The following is a 21,292-nucleotide window of genomic DNA, read 5'->3' as shown; positions in this document are numbered from 1 at the left end:
ATCCATCATATGCCTTTTATTGATTACATCCACCATATGTACAACTTGGAAAATTATAAAACTAATAGTACAGTGTCCCTGAACTCTAATCTCAACTGGTTCTTTCTCTGAATAGATACACAAGAGTTATTTATGAGTCAATCTTTAGTTAACTAGTGGAGTAGTGAAGTTACACTGAAGTTGATCCCCACTACTAGACCTCCTACTAGTTCCTTCAATTGATTGAATTAGTTTAACTGACTTTAACTCAGTTAGACTGAGTTCATTAACTACAACCCAAAAGAACTCAACTTGAACCCCTAAAATCTGGGAATCACTCTACATGACTCTAGATTGACTTCCAACTCGAATTTACTGACCCAACTAACTCAACATAACTTAGTTAACTACTACAAGTTGCTATGAGAATATAATTTCAAATATTTTCCTAATTTACTTCAAGGAAAAATTAAATTATAATTTCTAGATGCTATTTTTAATATTTCTTGTTGTTATTTTTAACTTTCTCTCTCAACAAGAAAGGAAGTCATTTCTATCCTGATCTAGTACCTTTGGAATGTTCTACATGCAACACTTCTCTCTAGTGTTGTTTTTGCTACAACTTTTGAAACTGAAAAAAGTGTGCTTCTTCTTGTTAAAAAATTATATATTGCAGAGCAATGGAACACATAAAATATTGTAGGAATATAAAAATAGAAAATACATAAAACAAGAGAGACACAGATATACATGGTTCACCTAGTTTGGGCTACGTCTATGGAGAAACAACTAGTCCTTCTCTTTATATTATCCAGCAAACTGAAGGGATACAACCTACAACAGATCTGCTGTAATTCCCTCTTCTCTCTCAATCTCCTTCTCTCTTCCTCACTCCAAATATAGAACTACGTAGACACAATAAAATTCTCTCGTATATAGTGAGGGGTTTCCTTCTATGGCAAAAAAAACCCCTAAATTAAACATAACTTCTACCGTCAGATCTCTGCCTATGAATGGCCCAGATTGACTATGAAATTACAACTTTTTTACAAGGCAATTTTACATCTATTTTTAGCTACGGAGGCGATGCCCTTGATCCCCTCACCAGGGGGGACTCCCAAAGGTCACAACTACCCCCCTAGACCCCACCTACAGTGAATATTTTATGGGTGGTGTTGCTGCCCCATTACGAACTGGGGTCCAATGCAGCGATACCTTTGAATAAAAAAGATAATCAGGCTCCACACCCAACAATCTCCCACTTGGAGACTGATTATAGCAACTCCACCGTTGCTTCATTTGTTGGACAATTACTCCACCTTGGACTTGGTTGTTTCTAATATTCTTCATCATACTTGAAGACCAATTGAAACTGATCATATTTTCAGTTTCTCCCTCGTTACAACTTTTGTTAATCTGCAGGATTTTGGCTAGTGTGTATCTTTTCTAGCTTCAATTTTCCATCTTCCAATGCTAATCATATGAAATGGTACTTGAGCTATATATGTTTAGCCTTGGAATGAGATGCAGAGTTCTTTGAAAGATGTATGGCACTCTGTTTGTCACTGTATAACCTGCCCAACTCCTGCTTCTCATCCAATTCATCCAGAAACCTTTGTAACCAAATAATTTATTTACTAGCCTCTGTAGCAGAAACATACTCTACTTCTGTTGTTGAGAGTGCAACAACACTTTGCGATTTTGAGACCCAACTGAAAATCTTTCCACCAATAGTAAACACATACCTTGTTGTGCTCCTCCTGTTATCTCTATCACCCGCCATATCTGCATCAACATATCCCTATAGAGAAATGTTTGAACCAACAAAGAATAATGCTTGATTTGTGGTACCTCTCAAATACCTAAGAATCCACTTCACCGCCATCTAATGTTCTTTTCCTGGATTGTTCATGTACCTGCTTACAACTCCCACTGCATGTTCAATATCACACCTTGTGCATACCATTGCATACATTAAGCTTCCAACTGCTGATGCATATGGAACTTTAGACATATGAGCCATTTCTTCCTGAGTATTGGGACACTCCTCCTTACTTAATTTGAAATGGCTAGCCAAAGGTATACTAATTGGTTTTGCATTCTTCATATTAAACCTTTTCAACACCTTTTCTATGTACTCACTTTGAGACAATGTTAATTTGTGATTCTTCTTGTCTCTAGTTATTCTCATACCAAGGATTTGTTTTGCAACACCCAAATCCTTCATTGCAAATGAGTTCGCCAATTTTCTTTTGAGCACATTTATTTCTTGCATGTTAGAACCTGAAACAAGCATGTCATATACATACAATAACAATATAATATAGTTGCCATGATTTTTCCTTTTGAGATAAACACAATGATCAAAGTGACATCTAGTATAACCTTTTTTAGACATAAACCTGTCAAATTTTAGATACCACTGACTTGGAGCCTATTTTAGGCCATACAAGTTCTTATTCAACCTGCACAGTAGTTTCTCCTTCCCTTTTACCTCATATCCTTGTGGCTGCTGCATATATATCTCTTCCTCCAAATCCCCATGGAGCAAGGTTTTCTTTACATCTAACTGCTCAAGATGCAAATCTTCAGCTACTACTAGACTTAAAATAGTTCTGATTGAAGTCATTTTAACAATAGGAGATAATATCACATCAAAGTATATACCCTTTTTCTGTGCAAACCTTTTCACCACAAGTCTAGCTTTATACCTTTTTCTACCTCCATCTTCTTCCTTCAACTTGTAAACCCATTTATTCTTCAATGTTGTTTTACATGCAGGCAACCTCACTAAGTCCCAAGTTTGGTTATGTGCTAAGGAGACCATCTCTTCTTTCATGGCTTGCTCCCACTTCTCCCTAGTTTCTACCTGTAATGCTTCTTCATAACGTTCTGGTTCACCAGAATCAGTCAACAATACATAATATAATGAAGGAGAGTATTGTTCAGGGAGTCTACTTATCCTGGTAGATATTTTAACACCACTTTCATGTGTTTGAGGTGCTTGTTTCTGTTGTGTTTGTTGTTTTAGATGTTGATCATTATGATTTTCAGGAACCATCATTTTTTCTGTGATCTCGTCAAGCACTATGTATTCTCTGTTTTCTTTTTCCTATTTCTTTTCCTACAACTGATCCTTATACAAAAAATTTTCATTGAATATGACATCTATGCTCCTAATGATTTTGTGTTTTTCATAATCATAAAAGCGATAACCAAAATCATTAACACCATATCCAATAAAGGTACATTTCTTTGATTTTTCCTCAAGATTTGTTCTATTTTCTTTATTAATGTGGACAAGGCTTCAAAACCAAAAGTCTTTAAAAAATTGTAGTTTACCTTTTTACCCATCCATACCTCCTCTGGAATACCACCATCCAAGGAACTTGAAGGCCCTCTGTTTATTAGATAAACAACAATATCTACAACATCTACCCAAAATTGTAAAGGCAATCCTGCATGCAATCTCATGCACCTTGCACGCTCCATGATTGTCCTATTCATCCTTTCTGACACACCATTTTCTTGTGGTGCTCCTGGAACCGTCTTCTCTCTACGAATTCCATACTCTGAACAGTACCTATAAAACCTTTTTCTACAATATTCACCTCCATTGTCTGATATGAGACACTTCAACCTTTTTCCTATCTCATTTTCAACCAAAGATTTCCATTTCTTGAAAGTAGCAAATACATTAGATTTATTTCGAATACAATAAATCCAGGTTTTTCTGGTTGCATCATCAATAAAAGTAACATAATAACGAGATCCACCAAGAGATGATACCTGAGTAGGTCCCCATACATCAGTATGCACAAGCTCTAATTTTTTGCTCTTCTTTTCTTTCCCATCTCTGAGGAATCTAACTCTCTTATGTTTTCCATAAACACAATTCTCACAAAAATTTAAATCAACATGCTTCAGACCTGGCAAAAAATTTCTTGAGTGAATAATATGCATCCCCTTCTCACTCATGTGCCCGAGCATATGATGCCACAATGTCGTATCTTCTCCTGTAGAGGTTAAAGCATTAATAGAATTAGAAATACCATTGCATAAATACAATGTACCAACCTTTTCTCATTTTTCTATTACCAGGGATCCTTTAGTGACCTTCCAGGTTTTATTTGTAAAAGTAATCACACAACCTTCACCTCCCAACTACCCTATTGAAAGAAGATTTTTTTCAGATCTAGAGCATGCCTTACCTCCTTCAATAGCCACTTATTTACATTCTATTGCTTTAGGGAAATTGTACCCACTCCAATGATTTTACAGGGTTTATCATCACCCAATTGAACCTGTCCAAAATCTCCTTGAACATAATCATGAAAATGTTTCCTATTAGGTGTGGCATGGAATGAGTGTTATAGACAATTTTGTGCCTTGCAGCATCAGGCATGAATTGTCAATAATCCAAGGGATCCAAAGTCCCTAAACATGATGTTCCTACCCCTAGAGGAACAAGGTCAACAAACCAACAGCTCTCAGATCAGTTCTCCACCTGAAAACACTCAAAAACAAGCAATACTGAAATCAAAACAGGTGCTCCACTAGGCTTCTGCGCTGAAACTCAACTCCTCCATGGTGTACCTGCATTGCAAAGCAGGTAGAACAAAGGCCACCTGCGCTGAGCGAGATGGGACAAGTGGCACACTGAGTCATTGATCTGGAATCTTCCAAAAATGACACTTGGATCAGGGATTTCGCCTTGTGATGAGTCAGAGGCTCTGTTTCTCCAAGTGGAAGCAAGGTTCTCCAAGTGGACTCAAGAACTGAAGATCAACTGAAGAGAGAGAGGACACAAGGCAGCTACACATCAGTTGCAAGCTGACTCATCTTTTCTCAATTCATCTATATATTGAGCTCTCTCCTATGGGCTCAGGAGGCTGGAATTTTGTGCAAAGTAATGATATGCTGTTGGTTTCACTATAGAACTATTGGGTGATTGCTTGAAGGAGGTGAAGAGGAGAAATTCTTTCTGCTGGGAGTTGTTGCTGGATTGGGGCCTTCAATGGTTGTAACACTCTCAGAACTTTACTTCTTCCATTAATAAAAGCTATTGAGGTTCTTCTATATGCACTTGTTTCAATGATGTATTGTGATAATTGTATATTTGATTTATGCTAATCCTTGAATCAGTTATGAATGCATGCTTCTTGTAGTTTCCTTCTTTGTTATTTTGCAGGATCTCATTGTAGCTGGGCCAGCAAAAGAGCAAAGAGCTAGGAGCAAGCAGCAAAGAGAGGAGATTGGAGCAAATATTAAGCGCAAGGCAACGGTTAGTGCATTTCTTCATTCTCTCTTGCTTTCATAAAGAAGTAAACCTTAAGTAGTTTTCTTTACAGTTGTTGCTGAGGTACTATCACCCTTAGAGTGGGATAGGGTCATCCGAATCGGATACTTTTCCCTACAACAAACTGGCGACTCCGCTGGGGAGCGTATCTGTTTGATTGTTTGTAGTATTTTGCTATTCATTTCCTGAACAAAAGAGTACCAAATCGAAAAGCTTTTGACTATATCAAAAGCGAAGTAGAGGGTAGCTACTCTAGCTCATTTCTGAGCATGTTCATGATTTGAAGAGCTGATCTACAAGGATCCTTGTAAGCTCTTAGTGATAGCTTTTCATCTTCCTTGTCATCCCTTAGTGTGTGCTTGACTGATAGCTTCTGATTTGAGCAAAAACTATGAATTTTTGAGAAAATTGTGACCCGGAAACTGAGAAAACGCAACTTTCGTTTTCCAAAGCAGGTAGTACACAGGCTACCTGCTTTGCAACGCAGGTCCCGAAGGGGCTGCCTGCGCTGAGAGCCAGACTGGCTGTGCAGCACCTGCGTTGGCCCAATTTTACCTTGTGCATTTGGGGTTTCCTCCCTTTTTCTTGCCTGTTTTCACTATAGATTTTGCAGCCAGTTACCAGTCTTGTACCTGTTCTGAAACCAACCTTACTTGCCATCATTCCGCCTCTGTTATATAACGAAATTGTACTTGTTCTTTTGTATTTCTTACATCATTTACAATTTCCCATAACGAAAGTGAACTAGTCTTGCTTTGGCCTCTTAGATCTGAACCTGTGTTAGGCATTTTGCTGGTCTAAAGAGTTAGCTTGTTTGCTGTCCATAGCTGATTAGTCTTTTTACTTTCGTCATTATGGTTTGATTTCATGTATTTCCAGTGATTAAACAAGTAAATCTTAAGGTGTCTTTTGATTTTGGACAAGCTTGTTTGTTTTCGCTTTAAATCGAAATCAAAGTTAAATAACAACTTTCTTTTTGTAATACATCAACATTAAGAAAGGGAAAAGAAAATACATGCATTGTGCATTTTGCATTTGACTGTTTGCATGCTGATTTAGGAAATTTTTCATTAGTGTGTGCTCTATGATCTGTGTCAAAAGATTTGCCTTTCTTCTCCTCAGTAGTTAAGATTTTCAAAGTTGAAAGATTGAAAAGTTGCTTCTCATCTTAGACTGCATTCAAGAATTTGTTACATACATCTCGTGGTGATCCTTAAAGGCAAACTGCTAAACAAGATCAACATTAAAATAAATTCAATTTACATAACAACGCTTTGTAACATAACGCAAACACATAGAGGTCTAGGTAGAGACGTGTTCCGGCGTCGTTAAACATAGTGACTGTCGATCTCTACGAAGGTGGGTGATTCCTCCTGAGAGTCGGTGGCACTAATACGGACTTGTGCTCCCACGTACCGTCGCGTATATATTGGGAGACCCCTATAGGAACAAAGCCTTTATCCATAGGAAGCCGTGTCGGCCGCCCTACTGATCGCGATGCAGTGAACACAGCATTCACGAAGATCGACCACCCGTACCGTAAAACGTATTCTGTGGTTTCGCGAAAAGTTTGGCACACCCTCTGCCTAGAACTCCAGAGTAGTTTCTTTTGGCCTTTTTCAAACTCTATAACTGAAAAAGTCCATCCGAGCATTTGTCACTTCGGGCTCGTTAATACATCGAAGGAGACTAGAGTCATCTTTAGCTTTTTCTCGACTCTTAAAAAGTGAAAAAGCAAGTTGTGTCTAAAAGCGTCGTCATAATAAAATTCATTTTAAACGGAACATAATCACCTCCTATTCCTGCGTTGATCTTCAAAGTTAGTCTTTTGGCATCGTAAGTTCTTGTAGAATCAATAAGAAATCTTTTGGATAGACTAGATATGTCTGAACAACCGTCGACATCTAGGACTGTGTCGTCTGACACAGCAGCAACAGAACCTCCTGCTGCTACTCCAACGATGTTCGCCGGTATACCATCTGTCCCGGCAAATTGTCAACAACAAGCCGGAGTCCAATCAGGGACGACAATATGGTTAGTTCCTATTTCTTCATCCGGGTTATCATCTGGTACTTCTTATGTTGAAACTCAACAAATTGATCCAATGTGTCTTCAAAGGCCAATTTATCCTTTAAGTGCTGGATTTCCACCATGTGGAGGGCAGTATGCTCTTTCATTGTTCCCTCCTAGAGAACAACCATATGAGAGTTTACAAAAAGGATCAGGTCAAACTGGAATTACATCCAGCGGTTGGGTACCAACACTGCCTCAACGATCAGGAGTTGCATATTCGATGCAACCAGTACACCCTGAGTCGAATATTCCCACCACACCTGCTATGGCAAATGCGTCGCAAGTACAAGCGCTACCTGTTGTAATACAACAACCTCTTGTCTCAGCGGCTCAATCACAATCTCAGGGTAGTGCCTCCTTATCTGGAGTGACTCAGGCTCAAACAAGTACTGTGACTCCTCATCTTGGTCAATCATCCAGTATTGGTCAACAGCAAATGGTCCAACAACCAGAGCTGGTTCAATCTCAACAACCGCCATTCCAACAATCATATCAAGGACCTGAGCAACAAGTCTTTGTAAGTAATGGGCAACCATGCTATAATGGTTATGCCCATCAACTTTGTCAAAGTTGTCAGCACTATGCTGGTCTGCAAAGACCCATTGCTCAGGCGATACCATCTTATCCTGGATATGCTTCGCCTAACCTGAACCAATAGTTGCCCTTTGTAGCAACTCTGGAATTGCCAGATCTAAACCGGCTGACGAATGATCCAATTTCTTATGCCCCTTGGTGGCCAGCGATTCCGCATAAACTTCCATCGAACATACCTAAATTCAATGGAAATCCAGGTGAAGACCCATCGAATTACGTCATGACTTTTCATCTGTGGTGTTCATCAAACACCCTCAATGATGATTCGATAAGACTTCGCCTCTTCCAGAGGACATTGACAGGTCCAGCGGCTAAATGGTATATTGAATTGCCAAGAGCCTCTTTCGACAATTTCAGCTCCTTAGCCACGACTTTCTTAACCCATTTTCAATTACCGATAAGGTATGAAACAGGAACAGAACTCCTTACCAACTTCAAATAGACAACGGCCACTCACATATCTGATCATATACATGAGTGGCGACGTCGTCGTAGGATGGTGAAAACTTACGTTCCCGATCAGCTGTTAGCTGAATGGTTTATAAAGTCGTTACTTCCGACTATAACGGAAGATGTGGCCAAGGGGGGAGTCATAACAGAGGAGCAAGTCATTCCTCGTGCTCAATACTTAGACTTAGTATATACTCAGTCAGGCACGCTCTACGACAAAATACCTGACGCCCCTAGACCTGAATTTTCAATTCCTCCCCCCCCTGAATCGAATACTAACTCTCACGCCAGTAATGGCGTGACTGGCAAACGCAAAATTTCTAGTCAAAATACAAATGAGGAACTTCTTGCCTCAAAAGTAAATGCCATGTCGACCAACAAGGGCAAACAACTGAAGCAACCAGGGGGCAAGAAGATAAAGAAAAGGAAAGGGAGACCCCCGACAGGGTGTCATATATGCGATGAGGATCATTGGACGAAAGATTGTCCACATATACCTGAAGTTAAGAAACTCTTCAAGAGTTCAAAAACCCCAGCAGTATTGACTAATCCGTTTCCTAATCCAAGACAAAATCTGGTTGCTAATCAAAATGCTTCCCGATCCCAAGTGCTTATGTTGTCTACCTCAAAGCAGCAGAATAATGCTTTGACAAGGAATAAAGATTACAGGAATCCAAAAAAGTTGAACAACAAGGAAAATAAACAACCTAGTAGTTCAACAACAACTTTGACCAAAGTCGTGCCACCCATCATTCCTGAACCAATGATAAAGTCGCCAAAGGGAGTAGTGCACAAATCTACATTTAATCCTCGTGAAAAAATAACACAGGATTATAATATAATAGAGGACCTGGCTCAATCGTCGTCCGCTATGTCGACTCCTGAGGTAGCGCAAAATTGCACCTCCCAAGAGCAAGCTTTATTATCAGCTATAGGTGGGATTGGCCCAATGGATTCCAATCTTGCGACCTTTGATCATAAAGGATATGACCCTCAGTTACCAGCTCAACAAGCTTTCCTTATTCAAGTGAAAGCCCTCAACAAAACTGTTCATCGAACAATTATTGATGAGGGGGCATCTACATGTCTTATGTTGATGAGTTGCTGGAAAAATTTAGGCTCACCACCCTTGTCAAAATCGTCAACGACATTAAAAGCATTTGATGGACGATCATACACTCCATACGGGATTTTAAGTAACTTGCAAGTTGAACTGGGGGGAAAAACAGTAGAAGTTGATGCTGAAGTAATCGATGGAAACCTCGATTACAACATCCTACTGGGAAGGCCTTGGATATATGCCATGGCTGCAGTTGTGTCGACCTACTTCAGGAGGATTGTATTTCCTTTTCAAGGAAAAATTACAATCGTCGACCAACAAACATTTCTCCCCAACAGTTCTCAAATTGCGGGAAGCAGCACAATGATCCATGAAAGTAATCAATCACTCCAAAATATCGGAGTAGGTCTCCTAAAAGACCCTACCTTAATGGGTACTTTTGCCATACCGTCGGCGAGTAATCTGGCGGAAGTAGCCACAGTGGAAACCTACAATATGAGATCTTCTATGTCTAACGGATTCAGAAGATTCCTAAATATTTTGTCAGCATGGATCGTCGCCCTAATGGAAATACTGTAAATACAGTGGGCCCTGAGGACGGTTCTTATCTCGTGTCAACCTCGTTAAAAAATGAAACAAGGAGTCATGAGGATAGTTCTTGTACTATGTCAACCTCATTAAAAAATGAAACAAATCCCCTTTTCAAAATTCAAAGGTAAACCTTCATTCCAACCACCAAGTTGAATGCAATGAAGCTTGGGGGGCACCCTCCTTTGACATGCGTTATTATGATGCTGGGGGCATGCAAAATAAACGAGCAGTTTTGGCAAAGTTCATGCTTGTTAAAAAATAAACGCAAGAATCGAGCCGTTTTAGCACACAGTTCATGCTCGTTAAAAAATAAACGCAAGATCCGAGCAGTTTTAGCACATAGTTCATGCTCGTTAAAAAATAAACATAAGTTGTGAGCAATCTTCCCCTAGAGTTCAAGCTCACCCAGAAAAAATGAACCGGTAAATAACCTTGGTAAATGTAACCTTTGACAGCCATATTAAAGCCCTTGGTCGTGTTCTTGCAGTCTCACCTCCATCCGTTCATTTGGCCAATCGTTCATCTCCATATGTTTGTTTACCCATTTTGAGGAACAGCTGCGAAGAGTGATTTCACTTAGCCATCCTTGTGACACTGCCGTGATTGGAATATTCCAACCTGTACCTGGAATCTGCTGCTATCCCTGTTTATCACTCGTTCCTCAAAAGACGAGTCTTCTTTGAGCTCTTTTCTCCTGACTCGTAAAATATGAAAAGTTTGCCGAGTTTTGGCCTTCCAGCTCGTTAAACGACCGGAAGAGCTATCCCTCCTCTAGATTTTAATCTTTTTGGACCTGAGGGATTATTGCACAAAAAGATCGAGCGCTTGTTTTGTTCGGCTCGTTAAAGCAATCGAAAATTCATCCCTTCTGTATTGTTTTATACTTTTTCGGACTTAAGGGATTAGATGACGAAAAAGGAATTTTGGAGTTAACTTTCTGTACCTTTTCAGACTCTCTAAAATGAAAAGGACCGAGTTTTCCTTGTCGTTAGACTCGTTAAAATGATTAAATAGCGACAAACTTGTCTTTAGACGAGAACGAGTTTCCCTATCGCTAGGCTCGTTAAAACATAGCGATGGGCTTGCCCGAAGGGCAGGTTATAGAACAAGCATATGTTATCCTCCTCAAGCTTGACAAAAATAAAGAGGTATTGGTCAGCAATGACTGGGGAAAAATTGGGAGAACCTCACAGCTTTAATGGTAGCAAGTCGCTCTTGAACATGACACTTTGTCCTCCGTATCACATCGGGTTGGGTTGTTTCATTCACCGGTCTCATCACCATGGTCCTCGCCACACCATCCACATTTGGGGTAATGCTACCGATCCATCACATCAGTGTCGTTATATGTTCAAGAGATGTTGTTCTGCAAAGAGTCAACCGTGTCCCATCCACTGCCATACATTGTCCTTCATCCATTTCATGACCGCCACCCTGAATCATACATCACAGTTTGTTTTCACCTCATCACAATCACTAGCTCCGTTCCGTGTCACTGATGTGGGATTCATTAAGGCCCTCCTTTGACGGATCGCTCCTTGTCGACATCAGCTCATTATCCAAGGAGTTGATCTAGGAACGACCCCTTCAGTACTTTGAAGCTTGCATGCCTCAATGGCAAGTTTCTCACTTCCGGCGACAGGTATACATCAATGACCTTCGACCAGAAGATTTTGCATGGTGGTCGACGCCAAGTCCTTTATTCCCACCATGTGAATTGTACTGCTGTACCTTGAGGGTCATCATCCTTATCGGTGATTCCTCTCGCGCTTGTTAACGGTTTACATCATTGACCGGTAATCAAGCGATGTCTTTCCATGTTCGACTTCAAGAAATTCTCACATGGATCGACTTGTACATCGAGTGAAGATCGGAAGAGATTGAAGACCCCGGATCTAGTTTCATCCATCCGGGCTGCGATATATATTCAGGATATAAAGACATTTGATGTGTACATCATTGCAGCAGATGATCATCCTTCTCAAAGGATGATAATTTCAGTAGAGAATTATCAGTCTACCATCAGACGATCATCTGTTCTATGTACCAAAATGAATTTATAAAGCTGAGCATGGGAATGCCCGCCTCAGCTAGATCATGAAAAAGTATGAAAAATAATGTATTGTATTGTATCTTATTACAGGACACTTCTCAGCAGATTGAATGAACTTCGGATCCTCCTAATAAAGCATTTCACCCGATAAACGACCTCATACTTTAGGGGGCATCTGTTATAGACAATTTTGTGCCTTGCAGCATCAGGCATGAATTGTCAATAATCCAAGGGATCCAAAGTCCCTAAACATGATGTTCCTACCCCTAGAGGAACAAGGTCAGCAAACCAACAGCTCTCAGATCAGTTCTCCACCTGAAAACACTCAAAAACAAGCAATCCTGAAATCAAAGCAGGTGCTCCACTAGGCTTCTGCGCTGAAACTCAACTCCTCCATGGTGTACCTACGTTGCAAAGCAGGTAGAACAAAGGCCACCTGCGCTGAGTGAGATGGGACAAGTGGCACACTGAGTCATTGATCTGGAATCTTCCAAAAATGACACTTGGATCAGGGATTTCGCCTTGTGATGAGTCAGAGGCTCTGTTTCTCCAAGTGGAAGCAAGGTTCTCCAAGTGGACTCAAGAACTGAAGATCAACTGAAGAGAGAGAGGACACAAGGCAGCTACACATCAGTTGCAAGCTGACTCATCTTTTCTCAATTCATCTATATATTGAGCTCTCTCCTATGGGCTCAGGAGGCTGGAATTTTGTGCAAAGTAATGATATGCTGTTGGTTTCACTATAGAACTATTGGGTGATTGCTTGAAGGAGGTGAAGAGGAGAAATTCTTTCTGCTGGGAGGTGTTGCTGGATTGGGGCCTTCAATGGTTGTAACACTCTTAGAACTTTACTTCTTCCATTAATAAAAGCTATTGAGGTTCTTCTATATGCACTTGTTTCAATGATGTATTGTGATAATTGTATATTTGATTTATGCTAATCCTTGAATCAGTTATGAATGCATGCTTCTTGTAGTTTCCTTCTTTGTTATTTTGCAGGATCTCATTGTAGCTGGGCCAGCAAAAGAGCAAAGAGCTAGGAGCAAGTAGCAAAGAGAGGAGATTGGAGCAAATATTAAGCGCAAGGCAACGGTTAGTGCATTTCTTCATTCTCTCTTGCTTTCATAAAGAAGTAAACCTTAAGTAGTTTTCTTTACAGTTGTTGCTGAGGTACTATCACCCTTAGAGTGGGATAGGGTCATCCGAATCGGATACTTTTCCCTACAACAATGAGGCCCTTGAATCTACCACCCAGGCATGAATAATATTTTCTAAAGAATGAATCAAATCATCTTGAAACACATCACCTGTCACATTTGCTTCATGATTGTTTTCTTGCTGCGAGTCTCCTTCTTTTCCCTTCCGAGACTTGAAATCTTTCTTCAGGTGTCCTTTCTTCCCACATCTCCAGCACACTATCCCCCATCTAGACTTGGATCTAACTTTCCTTGACTTACTACGATATCCTGGGCTCTTTCCTCTTTCCATTTTTCTTCCCCTAGTCTCTGCAGTCAAAGCATTACCTGATGTCTCATCGGAGCTTTTCCGTGGCATTTCCTCACTAAGGATTGCACCAACAACACCATCAAAATTTAAAGTACTAGATCTAGAGACAGCGTTTCTAATGGCCATCACTAAACCATTCCAACTTTCTAGCTATGAGCACAGAAGCAATAAAGCCCTAACTTAATCATCAAAAGTTACCCATACATAACTTAACTGACTGGTAACTATATTAAATTCATTTAAATGATCAGCAACAGATCCACCTTTTGACATCTTCATATAAAATAAATGCTTCATAAGAAATACCTTATTTGAGGCTGAGGGTTTTTCATATAGTTTGGCCAATGTCAACATTAAACCTTCTGTTTTCGTTTCCTTTGAAATATTAAACGTTACTAATGCCGCTAGGCACAACTGTATTGTTCAAAGTACCTTTTTGTTGAGAATATCCCATTCTATGTCTGTCATACTCATCAGTTTCTTTGCCTTTCCGCTCAATGGTTGGTACAGATATCTCTGATACATATAATCTTCCATCTGCATCTTTGACAGCTGGTAGTTTTGGCCGTTAAATTTTTAGATCCTAAACCTACCATCTTCCACCATTTCTCCCACCCAAACTAGGAACCCTTCTCCCCTGTGAGTTTATCAGCCAAATAGACCTTCGGCTCTGATACAAGTTGTTAGAAAATTATATATTACAGAGGAATGGAACACATAAAATATTGCAGAAATATAAACACAGAAAACACATAAAACAAGTGAGACACAGATATATGTGGTTCACCCAGTTTGGGCTACGTCCACGGAGAAACAGCCAATCCTTCTCTTTATATTATCTAGCAAATTGAAGAGATACAAACTACAGCAAATCCACTGTAATTCCCTCTTCGCTCTCAATCTTCTTCTCTCTTCCTCACTCTGAATACAAACCTATATAGACGTAATAAAATTCCCTGATATATAGTGAAGGGTTGCCTTCTAGGGCAAAAAACCCTAAATTAAACATAAATTCTACCGCCAGATCTCCGCCTAATGAATGGCCCAGATTGACTGCCAAATTACAACATTTTACAAGGAAATTTTACATATATTTTTAGCTTCGAGGGCACTGACCCCTATACCCCCACCGGGGGGGGCTCCCAAAGGTCGCAACTAGCCCCCCTGGACCCACCTTGTAGCGAATATTTTCCTAGCAGTGTTGCCGCCCCATTACGAACTGGGGTCCAATGCGAAAATACCTTTGAATATAAAAGATAATCTGGCTCCACACCCAACACTGCTGACTATACACTGTACCATCTACATTGTCACCAACTCTTTTCTATGCTCCCTAGTGTCTGACTACTCCTAGTCTCTACCTCTATCACTCTTACATATGATTGTATCAACTGCCAGTGATCCATCCTGCTACTATGTACGGTGGGATCCCCTAGAAAGGTAATGATCCATGAGACAAAACATCTCAATGGACCCTGCCCAAATTTCTTCACTCTTGGGATTATTATATCGCGTCGCCCCACCTCTCATCTGGAGGTATGTTTTCATGTGATCCCTCTACGCACTTGGATCCAAAATTCCCCATACTAGAGGTCTCTACTTAAATTGATGTCTCCAATTGGTCTCCTCTCTACTTCTCCACTTGTGGTTTCTCCACAAGCTTTTGAGACTGCTTCTGGGGTTGCATATGAGGTTGCATGGTTAGAGGCAATCCACGCTCCCTCTCAACTACCAATTCTCTAACCTTTCCTTGCTCCTCAAGGCTTTGCATGATTTTTTTACCTCAAGTGCATATAATTTCTTGACTCACACACCGATCTATTTCACTTGTCCTGTGATGATGTGTCTAAGGAAAACCTTTCCTTTGCAAAAAATCACATCGTAACCACGGTCTCCCAAGACCATGATAGAAACAAGATTCTTCTTTAGTCCTAGAACATACATGACATCCTTGATTCTGAGAGGGGAGCTAGAATCCCTCTGAAAGGTAATTGTATTGATGTCGTTCGTGCTATACCTCCCATCATCTCTAAATTCTATGTTCTACTTGAGGTATTTCTCCTCCGAGTCACTAAAGAGATCTCTATTCCCCATCATACGAAATGAGGCATTGCTCTCTGGATACCCCATTCTTCCCATTATAGTTCTGGCCATGCATGCAATGAGAGTGAAATCAATTTCAAATTGTGAAGCCAGAGTTTCACTTGTTGCTGCTATTGCAGGATCTTTCTGGCTTGCTTTCTTCTGTAGGCAATTCGTGGCATAGTGCCCATACTTGTGATAGTGAAAACACTTGATGTTCAACAAGTCCTTCTTGTTACCACCCTCCTTGCCTTGTGACTTATTTCCTTTAGCTTTATTTTCTTTACTGGTTAATGCAAATTCCTCTTCCACTTCTTTGGATGAGGTCCCGTCTCTGGTGTTCTGCCGAAACACTTCTTGTACCAAGTTAGACTACAATCCCTCCCACTCCAATCTCTTATCCCTCCCATTAAATGAGTCTTGATAACTGTTCTAGCTCTTGGGAAGTCCTAGAAGTGCTAGACTCACCAGATTGTCTTCGGCAACAGTAATCCCGACACTTCCAAGCTCATCCCTACATTTAGTGAAATTGATCAAGTAATTTGGAATAGAGTCTCCCTTCTCCATCTTGATATTTCTGAGATTGTCCTTCAGTGGTAGCTTCTTGTGGTCACTATTATTTTGAAACAGGCAAGTCAATGCCTTCCATGCTACAAATGGAGTTTTATTACCATGAATATTTGAGACAATATGATCTTGAACTCCTTTTAGGATAATCCTTCTCGCTTTTTCCAAACATTTCTCCATTCAACCAGATATTTAGCATCAAATGTTGGAGGTTTTGGAATATCATGATCTATGAATTCCTTCATCTCGTTGTCTTCCAACACTACGTCCATCTTGTCCTTCCAATCTATGTAACTTGATTTTCCCTCCACGACATACTCAAGTCTTAAACCATAGAATGACATACTTCTAACTCTGAGGTATGAACTTGCAAATTCGATTTCACCTACACAAAAAACTCAAATTCTCCTCTTATATACTGTCTTCTACTCTAATGTCGTGTATATTTTTACTTGTAGATTCAAATTGCTTATGTAACATGCTAGAAGAAAAGGCTTGAATCTACTCTACTCATCACCAGAAACAAAAATTGATCGATGAAAAAACTAAGCAGAAAAGCCAGAATTCCAATCGCACATAACACGATATTTTTCTGGGGAACGCAACTGCTCAAAACCACGACTATCTATATTGCATTAACCATAAGAGATCAGAAGAAAATACAATTTTTTTTCAACCCGAACAATTCCTAAAAAAGTAAAATCTATCTCTTTTCTTCACAAACTAGCTAAACCCAACACTTAGCCAATTCTGCTGCCTGCCAAGCCCCTACTTCTTTGCACAATCCAAAAGGGAAATAGCCCATATTTAATTGGGAAAATCCCTCACCACAACTATGCAATCCATCATTGGCCTTTTACTGATTGCATGCACATCTAAACAACTTGAAAAATTATACAACTGATAGCACACTGTTCTTGAACTCTAATCACAATTGTGTCTTTCTCTAAATTGAAATGCATGAGTTATTTATGAGTGAATCTCGAGTTAAATAGTGGAGCAGTGAAGTTGCACTGAAGTTAATCCCTGCTACTAGACCTATTGCTAGTTCCTCCAACTGATTGAACTAGCTTAACTCACTTTAACTCAGTTAGACTGAGTTAATTAATTACAACTCAAAAGAACTCTACCTGGACCCCTAAAATTTAGGAATCACTCTACATGACTCTAGATAGACTTCCAACTCGAATTTATTAAGCTAGAGAAGTCAACTTAACTTAGTTAACTATTACAAGTTTCTATGAGAATATAGTTTTCATTTACTTCCTAATTTAATTCAAGGACAAGTTAAATTAGAATTTCTAGATGTTATTTTTAACGTTTCTTATTTCTATTTTCAACACTCCCTGTCAACAAGAAAGGAATTCAACTCTATCTCAGTCTGATACCTTTGGAATGTTCTGCATGCAACACTTTTCTCTAGTTTTGTTGTTGCTGCAACTTATGAAACTAAAAAAGAATCTAAATTGAATCACTATGATGTATTTTTTTACCAGAGTCTCTGACTGCTTCTAGCTACTACAATATCTACTAAAAACTATGCACTTCTGCTGACTCTACATTGTGCCATCTGCACTACTACAAACTCTGCTCTATGCTCCCCAGTATATGACTGTTGCTAGTCTTTTCCTCTGTCACTGTCACATCTGACTGCATCAAGTGTGGAGCCTAATTATCTTCTTAATTCAGAGGTATTGTGACATTGGACCCCATTTCGTAATGTGGTAGTAACATTGCCTATTTATGTGCACTTCCAAGGGGGTCTTGGGGGGCGACAACTAAAAATAGATGCAAAATTTTCTTGTAAAATGTTGTAATTTTGTAGTCAATCTCGGTGATTGATTAGGTAGAAATCTGATGGTAGAAGTTATGTTAATTTAAGATTTTTTCCCTAGAAGGCAACCCCTCGCTATATATGAGGAAACTATATTGCGGATATGTAGATGTGTGTATTCTAAGTGAGAAAGAGAGAGGATATTGTGTGAGAGTGAAGGGGGAATTACAATGGATCTTCTATAGGTTGTATCTCTTCATTTTGTTGGATAATATAATATGAAGGACTGGTTGTTTCTCCATGGTGTCAACCACGTATATCTGTGTCTCTCTTGTTTTATGCATTTTCTTTGTTTGTGTTTCTGCGATATATTTTATGTGTTCCATTCCTGTATAATATATAATTTTCTAACAGCTGGTATCAGAGCCGAAGGTCTATTTGGTTGATAAACTTGTAGGAGAGAAGGGTTTCTAGTTTGAGTGGGAGCAATGGCTGAAGATGGTAGGCTTAGGGTCGAAAAATTTAATGGCCAAAACTACCAATTGTGGAAGATGCAGATGGAAGATTATATGTATAAGAAAGATTTGTACCTACCATTGAGTGGAAAGACAAAGAAATCGACGAGTATGATAGATACAAAATGGGACATTCTCGACAGAAAGGCACTTGGAATAATACGGTTATGCCTAGCGGCATCGGTAACCTTTAATATTTCAAAGGAAATGAAAATATAGGGTTTAATGTCAGCATTGGAAAAACTATATGAAAAATCCTCAGCCTCAAATAAGCTATTTATTATGAAGCATGTATTTAATATGAAGATGTCAAAAGGTGGATCTGTTGCTGATCATTTAAATTAATTTAATACAGTTACTAGTCAGTTAAGTTCTGTAGCGGTAAATTTTGATGATGAAGTTAGGGCTCTGTTATTTCTATGTTCATTACTAGAAATTTGGAATGGTTTGGTTATAACCATTAGTAACTCTATCTCTGGAGCTAGTAATTTAAAGTTTGATGATGTTGTTGTTGCAATCCTTAGCAAGGAAATGTGACAGAAAAGCTCTGGTGAGACATCAAGTAATGCTTTGAGTGTAGAGACTAGGGGAAGAAAAACGGAAAGAGGAAAGAGCCCAGGATATCATACTATGTCAAGGAAAGGAAGATCCAAGTGCAGATCAGGAATAGTGTTCTAGAAATGACGGAAGAAAGGACACCCAAAGAAAGATTGCAAGTCTTGGAAGGGAAAAGAAGGAGACACACAACAATAAAACAATCATGAAGTGAATGTGATAGGTGATGTATTGCAAGATTCTTTGATTATTTCATTAGAAAATATTATTGATGCTTAGGTGGTAGATTTAGGGGCCTTGTTCCATGCCACCCCTGATAGGAAACATTTTCATGATTATGTTCAAGGATATTTTGGATAGGTTCAATTGGGTGATGATAAACCCTGTAAAAGAACTGCAATGGGTTCAATTTTTATAAAACAGCAGAATGGAAATCAATGGTTGTTGAAGGAGGTAAGGCATGTTCCAGATCTAAAGAAAAATATGATTTCAACAGGGCAGTTGGGAGGTGAAGGTTGTGTAACTACTTTTACAGATAAAACCTGAAAGGTCACTAAAAGAGCCCTGGTAATAGTAAAAGGATAAAAGGTTGGTACATTTTATTTATGCAATGGTATTTCTAATTCTATTAATGCTTCAACCTCTACAGGAGAAGATATGACATTGTGGCATCATAGGCTCAAGAAAATGAGTCAGAAGGGGATTCAAATTCTTCAATGAAGAAATTTGTTTCCAAGCTTGAAGCATGTTTATTTGGAATTATGTGAGAATTGTGTTTATGGAAAACAAAAGAAAGTCGGATTCCTCAAAGTTGGGAAAGAAAAGAAGAGAAAAAAATTAGAGCTTGTGCATACATATGTATGGGGACCTACTCAGATATCATCTCTCAGTGGCTCTCCTAATTATGCTACTTTTATTGATGTTGCAACCAAAAAAACCTGGATTTATTGTATTCAAAATAAATCTGATGTATTTGATACTTTCAAGGAATGGAATGCTTTGGTTGAAAATGAGACATGAAAAAGGTTGAACTATCTCAGATTAGACAATGGAGGTGAATATTGTAGCAAAGAGTTTGATAGGTATTGTTCAGAGAATGTAATTCACAGAAAGAAGACAGTTGGAATAACACCACAAAAAAATGTTGTGTCAGAAAGGATGAACAAGACAATCATGGAGTGTGCAAGTTGCATGAGATTGCATGCAGGATTGAATTTAAAATTTTGGGTAGATTTTGTAGACACCATTGTTTATCTAATAAACAAAGGGCCTTCAAGTTCCTTTGATGTTGTATTCCAGAGGAGGCATGGATAGGTAAAAAGGTAAACTACTTATTTTTAGATACTTTTGGTTGTGAAGCCTTTGTCCACATTAATAAAGAAAATAGAACAAAGCTTGAGGAAAAATCAAAGAAATTTACCTTTGTTGGATATGGTGTTAATGATTTTGGTTATCGCTTTTATGATTATGAAAAACAAAAAATCATTAGGAGCAGAGATGTCATGTTCAATGAAAAGGTTTTGCATAGCGATCAAATGTAGCAAAAGAAATAGGAAAAAGAAACAGAGAATACACAATGATTGATGAGATCACAGAAAAAGTGAAGGTTCTAGAAAATAATAATGATCAACAACTAGAACAACAACATCAACAAGCACCTCAAGCACCTGAAAGTGGTGTTCAAAGATCTATTAGGATAAGTAGAACCCATGAACAATACTCTCCTTCATTATATTATGGATTGTTGATTGATTTTGGTGAGCTAGAATGTTATGACGAAGCAGTGCAGGTAGAAACTAGGAAGAAGTGGGAGCAAGCCATGAAAGAAGAGATGGACTCCTTAGTACATAAACGGACTTGGGACTTAGTGAGGTTTCTTGCAGGTAAATCAGAATTGTAGAATAAATGGGTTTACATGTTGAAGAAAAAAGATGGAGGTAGAAAAAGGTATAAATCTAGACTTGTGGTGAAGGGGTTTGCATAGCAAAAGGATTTAGACTTTGATGAGATATTTTCTCCTGTTGTTAAAATGACTTCAATCAGAACTATTTTGAGTCTAGTAGCAGCTAGAGATTTTCATCTTGAGCGGTTAGATGTAAAGACAACCTTTCTCCATGGGGATTTGGAGGAAGAGATATATATGCAGTAACCACAAGGATATGAGGTCAAAGGGAACGCGAAACTAGTGTGCAGG

This window comes from Pinus tabuliformis, chromosome J (genome assembly GCF_031772625.1).
Source record: "Pinus tabuliformis cultivar Carrire ecotype Pingquan chromosome J, CPIR1, whole genome shotgun sequence".
Classification (NCBI taxonomy): domain Eukaryota; kingdom Viridiplantae; phylum Streptophyta; class Pinopsida; order Pinales; family Pinaceae; genus Pinus; species Pinus tabuliformis.
Note: the sequence above shows the minus strand (reverse complement) of the source record.